Here is a 7,540-nt window from a genome sequence, read left to right as displayed (position 1 = left end):
CCGGGAAATCGACTATCGTGCAGTGCTTTATATTTCCATACGCGTGTTTGCTCGCGTTATACACACACACAAAATATCGCAGCCCCATCCGCTTTATTTACCTTCGTACAGGCGAGTGGACGTATACTGTCATAGATGCCGAGCGCGAACTTTTGTTATTGATAAAAACGCGCGTGCGCTATACTGCTGTATCTAAAATTCAATCGAAGCCTGTCCTACTTGTAAAACGACGACGATGTTGCGTAAATATATCGATTTCGCTTTAAGCCAACTTTTATCTCTGCTCAGCCTCGTTTCTATGAAGCCATAAGTCATAAAAGACGAAACAAAGCGAAGAATCACGTCGTCGTCATCATCATCACGGGGATAAACACACTTTATTTTCAAGGAGACTATACAGCGGCGGTAAAGCTCGTTTTTCGCGATTCTCATCATCAGAGAGAGAGAGAGAGAGAGAGAGAGAGAGAGAGAGAGAGAGAGAGAGAGAGAGAGAGAGAGAGAGAGAGAAGGCGAGCTTCAGAGGGATGACGCGTGAAGTGCTCTCGCATCTAGCGTTCGCACGGCGAATTACCTTTACGGCTGTTTGGACAAGCCTCGCGCGGCAGCTCAGCCGCGACGCCGGGTAATCTCCGGATATTTATAATATAAGCGACGAGAAGCTCTCTAATGTGATTCTCGCGCGCAATATACGAGCCGCTCTGCTCCTGATACGAGAGGGCTATATCTATATACAGGAGTCAAGAGGGAAATGCATATAGGTGAACGTACGGTAGGCGATGAGCCGCCTTTTTGGAAAGTAGACGCAATTTCTCGAGAAGTGGAGGCTATGCGTCCTTTGTACTCAAAAATACATATAGTACGAAAAATGCGTATCGCAGGCGAGCGCAATTACACGATGAATATTCATGGACATGCATATAATATACATCGTAAAGCGCAGAGTGCACACTTTCTTCTTCGCGAAGGCGATTATATCGATCGTCCGCTATACTGTCTCTTAAAATAGAGGGCAAGGCCGTTTTCGATATTTTTTATATATTCGATACATGCACACATCCAATCCATTCGCATTCCGTTTAGAGAACGCGAGACAGCCTTGACACACTTTTTTCGCCGCAAGCTCGAAGGAAGTCGATTTCTAACTGTGCAGTTGATACACACGCGTATAATACTCGCGACAAGAGCCCTTGCTTTTATTTTTATCCTCGCGCGTGCGGCATTCCGAAAGCTCAATCCTGCGCCCTAGAAGCTCCGCAACAGTATGTAGTTACACAGAGGCTATTTTTAATTAAATCTAATCACGTATAGTCCTCGCCGCTCGAATTTCGCATTCAAATAGCTACACGCGCACAGATTTAATTGCAACGCGTACCCTGTAAAGCGGCGGGAAATTCAAATCACGAATGCCTTCGCTTACCGCGGCGGATACCGAAGCGTAAGGAGGAGAGGAAAAAAAACAGACAGCCCCCGTCGGGGAAAAATCGAATCGAGCACTTTCCACAGAGTAGGCGTGAGAAGAGCCGCTGTCGAAAATAAGGAAACAAGAAGCGACCACTTAGAGGAAAAACAAGGGGGGCGTCTGGAGAGAGGAAGCTGCGTATTAGAGACAGCTCTCCCCCTCTCGCGCGCGGTATACGTGATCCGTTCGATGTTTCGAGCGCTTGTAAATGGATAGCGCCGCCTCGCCGTGTAAACGTCGCATTAGCGAGCGTGTGTCGCTTTTGGGCACGTGCTTTGCATGGGACCCGCGCTCCCGAGGGTATACGCGCGGTATACACACTGGCACGCGGGGAAGCGTTGGCTTGAATAATAGGAAATTTGAATTTTTCGCTTTTTTACGGCTGATTCGTTCCGGGGTTGAGGAGTAGCTAGGGAGGATTTATTCCTCTGTTTTGTTATTTTCGCGATTCGCTTGGAATAAATTATACGCTGTATTATATGCGCCGGCGAGCTAAATGAGAGTAGCTATATGTGGAATAGTAGTCGGGAAAGCGTTTGACGCGTGGAGACACACACTGTCGATAGTTTCGCTCCATATACGCCCTGAAAATATATTATAATACTCATCTAAAGTTATGATGCGCACAGCTGTGTATCGGCAATGTTTCAAAAGTTTACATTAAGCGGCAATTTAAACTGCAGCGCGTGACGGTTTAAAAGTTCGATTATTTTTATTATGTTGTCGAAGCTCATACGCGCGTTGCATGAATGCATAACGCTCTATACACTGTTCTACAGAAAGTTTCAACGCTATGAGATTGACGAAACGATTTCACGCGTGCTCGCGTTACCGGGACGCTTATTTGTTCTGTATTATAAAAATTAAAAATCTCTGTTTATCCGGCAGTAAATCGCCGACAGATAAAACAAGACGCTGCGCGGCCCTCAAATGAAATCCATCAGGCGAGGGTGTGAAAAAAGCATAGAAGCTACACGAGGACGACACATCTGCGTCCATCGATCAGGGAGACACTCAAGAGGCCCGAAAACCTGTCAGACGCCGCTGCTGCTGATGCTCTCCCAGTCTATTAGCCTTATGGTCGTGCCCTCGGGAGAGCCGTGTGTCCCTCTTATACGGCTATATAGCCTGCATACAGCTATATAGTGCACCGGATACGGAGACGCGTGTCGCCGAGTGTCTCCGGTTGCAGCGAGTGGATAAGTTTTCCGGAGGACGCTTTTTACGAGCTACCGAAGCCGCTTGTGTTATAGTGTCGAGGAGTCTGCTCTCCGTCTCTGTGTATACAGCCTATTGATGTATGGAGATAGCGAGAAGAGTATCGGGAGAGAGATACTTTTTTTGGTTGTCGGTATTGCGGCTGACGGGAAATGGATACGAGTTTGGCAGTCGTGGAGTTGAAGAAAAGCTCGGATACGAGTGTGTACTTTAATAAAGGCGATGGTACGCCTTTAAAAGGGAAAATTATTCGTTATCTCGATTATCGCGCACTACAGTAAAAAAGTATTTTACAAAGCTACAAAACTGGAATATAATTAAGCAATATTTCACTACCCGCTCGCTGTATAAATCCCCCTCCTTAAAATATACTCTCTCGGATCTCCTCTTTATCCATCCCTCTCTCTTCGGCTTGTTTTCGATCGCGAAATTGCGAGAAGGCGAGTCTCCTCTTCGAAAGTTTGCAAAGCGCCGGCAGAATTGACCCGGCAGCTCACTCGAGGCGTGCGACTTTTCGCCCGTCCTCGTCGTAGTCGGGGCTAAGTGATTCTTGCGGCCAACTTTTTTCCCTTTTGTTTTCCGCTGGATCAGCAGTTATTCGAGTTTGCCGATCCTACTCTTCCATACTTATATATATATATATATAGTACAGGCTCTTGGCGAGAGAGTTGCGACTAACTTGGAGCTTTTAATGCCTTATTTCGCGGTAATGGCTCGTCCCTTTTTGTTATTCCACGAGTTTATGGACTCGCCGGGAAATTGAGAGCTTTATTGTGTAGTTCGAAATGTTACGCCGAGCGGCTGTACGGCAGAATTTATTTTCGAAATTGTTAGCGTTATATTATACTTTTCCGAGAACTCGACGTAGAATACAAAGTATACGCGATATTAAATGGCTATTTATAATACAGAACAGCGAAATTGTTAAATTCACTGGCAGGACTGGCTGGATGAATCGAGTGCGCGCTGAACAAACAGCTAACAAGCGCGAGAATTTATTCCAATTCCGACGAGCGCTATAGCTGAGAGAAACGAAGGGACCAATAATTCGTAGCGCGAGCGCTGCCAAGTCTCGGCTCTTCATTATACGAGCGCGTATATACCTATATGTATAACCTGGGCTTCTGTATTGGTTCATATTTTTAATGGCGAGATATTGCGCAGCCTCGGGGCCTCCGACGATGAACTAGTCTCCCAGCAGTTCCATTCGAATGCGCGAGCTGCTATGTATACGAATAGGTATACGTGTGTGTATATATATATATATATATATATATATATATATATATATATATATATATATATATATATATATATATATATATATATATATATATATATATATATATAGAGAGAGAGAGAGAGAGAGAGAGAGAGACCAACTGTGCACGCACAAATGAGCCGCTGCGCTTCCATTTCAATTTCGCCCTATTCCGACAGGATATTAAGCTTCGCTTTCTTATACCTCGAAAACTCCGCTTTTTCCAAATCTTCGAGTAATATCGTCCTTTTTAATATTATCATACGATACGGAGAGTAAATAATTAGTACACACCCTCGAGCAATTATCAAACAGGTCGTAACGGTGCACTCTCGACTTATCCTAATTAGCGCCTAAGACGCCGCCGTCGCCGCCGTGTGTACACTCAAAATAATTACGTCGCTTTCGAAATTCCCGCCTGCGCTGCTGTCGCGCGTCAGGAGGTTCCGGAAATTAGGAGAATTAAGCGCGGAGCGCTCTAGTCCCTATACATACATGTTTGACTGAAATTCGCGATGTTTGCGGAAACATTTTTCGCCGGAAGCGCTTCTGCGCACGCGCGAGAGAGGGAGGGAAATGAAGTGAAAGTTAACACGCGCTAACGAAACGTTCACCGGATATTGCTGGCAAATGCGCGTTTCGCCGCTCGAGGGATGATACGATTACCGTCATTTTCACTTACTTCGGGAATTGGATGCAGTTCTGGTATAATGCGCCGCTGGGGCTTGTGGAAAACGCATGAAGAGGGGATATTTTTGTATGGGATGAGCGTTTGGGTAAACGCTGTGCAGTTTGTTTTTATTGCGTCATCGTAGAGCTGGGTATGGAGCTGTGGAGACTCGGAATTGAAGAGGATAATGTTGACAACCGTTTGGAAAGATCACTTTAGAATAATCAGCATATTCCAAACCCGGACGTAATTCACACCGCAAATTTCATAAATCCAAGAATAATTAAGCTCGCCTTAAACCATCTCTACTCTCGACGAAGTACACCGCAGCCGTCTTGCTCAATACCCTCGACACGCCCGGTAATTTGGGGCAAAGCCTGCCGCACGACGTCTACCCGTTCGAAATATGGGACCTGCAGAGACTCACTCAACTCGGCCTGCAGGTCAAGTCATGCGGACGGTGCACTTCCGGTCGCGCGCGAATCGAGTGGCTGTATACGCTACTGCCGTATAATACAGAGGGGACCATCCTTAGAGTCCAGCGGAACGGCTATGTGACCATCGTTAGTCGACTGCTCGACTCACAAGCCGAGGAATGCGTTGATGATGAATTAGAGCGCAAGCTCGCGAATATGAATGCCTCGAGTGATATCTCGAGTGGGCTCTGCTTGCGTGTGTGTGCGTATGTCGCTTAATTACTTCCCTTTGCCATTCGGGTTTTCGAAATAACGGGACTTGTTGTTCGGCTCTGGTGTTTGGGCTTTATTTTGATTTTTCGCGGAGGTGTTTATATTGCACGCGCGGCGATGGCGAAATTGCATGAATTATTTAAGGACGTGGCCGCGCGCAATCAACGGAGTGAGAAAGAAGGCTGCGATGCGGAGTTCAATAAAGAAAATTGCCTTTCCGAATATCTAACTTTTATTGGAGCGACATTGGCGATTGTTTGGTGTCCGTAAAATTAACTCCGCGTCCCTCGCCAGCTGGAAGAATTGGATCTCGCTCGATTTATATTTTTTGACAATTTATCTGTAATTACGTGACTCGCACTTCCAAAACGAAGTTTTCAACGAACCTTTTTCCAGGAATAAAAGGAAACTAATAATTTCATAATTCCCAGCCACATAAATCTCGCGTAATTCTGGAAGAAAAATAGCAGCCGCGCGAAAGTAACGCACCGAGAGAGAGAGAGAGAGCTTCCTCTCACTCGATTAAAAATTAGCAGCTCATAAAGCAGCCGTAGGTCTAAAGCACCAGCAGCAGCAGCCAGTAGTAGCCGAGAGAAAAGCGCGAAGCTCGTCAACAAATAAATCGCTCCGCAAGCACAGCCTCGCGCCGACCCTTAAGCCCTCTTCCAACGGCGCGCGTATAACCGTCGAAAAAACCACACACCGAGAGAGAAAGAGGAAATCTCTGCTGAGAGAAAGAAGAGTATTAGCGTCGGGTAGCCCCGTGAAATTTCTCTTTCCTCTCTCACATTTTCCGCCGAGATTTTACGAGCTCTCCCCCCGTCTCGTCTTCCGTGGCGGACTAATCCCTCGGAAAATTTTCAACATCACGTATGAAGGATCAACGTCTTTTTTCCTCATCAGCGAGTTTATACCTTTGCCTCTGCTACTGTCTTGCGTGACGCGACGGAAATAGGCCGACGTGCAGTTTTTAGATTCGAACGCGCGGGGACGTACTTGCGGCGAGGGGGTGAATAGTTTTATAGAGCGACTAGGCGAGCTTTAGTGTTTTAGCGGTCGAGAGGCGGGATTACGAGCGGGTTTATGGACTTATCAGATTCACTTTGGAGGAGGGACAGAGAGAGCTTATTAGGTTGCTGCTTATAGTAGAAATTGCGTTTTTACGATCCGCTCGCCTTATTAGCTTATTAAAACCGAACTTGTTTATCATCGATAAAACTTTGATTAACGACGGGGCATTACTTACCGATCGACTCACGCATCACCGCGCGCTTTTTATCGGTATATTCGAAGCGGAGGAAAAAGCACTGATGGGAGACTTTTTTTCGAATTTAACGCCGCCACGAACTTGTCGGGTGACGCGCAACGAAAAAATGGAACGATGGATTAACGACGCGGTGCGATGCCCCGGCGGTTCGAACCGAGATAAACGTGTATTTATTTCTCACGCCATCGCGCCGGAAGTAAACAGATCGAGCTGCTGCTGTTACGCTAGATTTTTCGACGCTAACGCGCTTTTAACGGGCTTTTAATTTCGGGTTTTCTCGCCGCGCGAAGGGATTTTTGGAATATTCAAACCGCGTGTATTCAGATTAATCATTTTATTCTCGAAATGCAAAACACGCGCACGCCGGAATAATTCATCGGATAAACATTTGCCGAAATTAATAAAATATCCCCGCTTCCGAAAACTCCTGAAAAAAAGCAAAAGCCCAAAAAAGGCAATAACAGTCGCAGCAGCACCTCCTCGTTCTAGTTCAAAGCGCTTTCAATTCCGGCAGCCAAAACGCTTCCCTCGTGTACGCTGCACGCGTATACATGCACCGACATCACAGAGAGAGACACAGACTCCCGGAGATACGCCGCGACACCGCGATTACAATCCGCGCTTTGTCCGCGCGCGCGCGAAAATAGACACAGTAGCGTGTAAAAGCCGAAACGTCGCCGCGTGGTGTAGCTCATTACCGAGGCGATTCGCGGAGGTAATGGCTCGGTGGAGAGTATAGAGGATATAGGTAGAGTATATATGTGTTTGTTGCGTAGGACGAGGATTCGTGCAGCTGGAAATAGCGGCTGATCAATGAAACGAAGAGTCGTATAAGATATGAATGATTTCCGGATAAGGAGTAGTGATGTATGCCGCAATTCTAAATCTGCGGGTAAGAGAGAGAGAGAGAGAGAGAGAGAGAGAGAGAGAGAGAGAGAGAGAGAGAGAGAGAGAGAGAGAGAGAGAGAGAGAGAGA

Source organism: Nasonia vitripennis, chromosome 1, assembly GCF_009193385.2.
Source record: "Nasonia vitripennis strain AsymCx chromosome 1, Nvit_psr_1.1, whole genome shotgun sequence".
Taxonomy (NCBI): domain Eukaryota; kingdom Metazoa; phylum Arthropoda; class Insecta; order Hymenoptera; family Pteromalidae; genus Nasonia; species Nasonia vitripennis.
The sequence above is the reverse complement of the archived record's forward strand: the minus strand, read 5'-3'. Positions refer to the sequence as shown.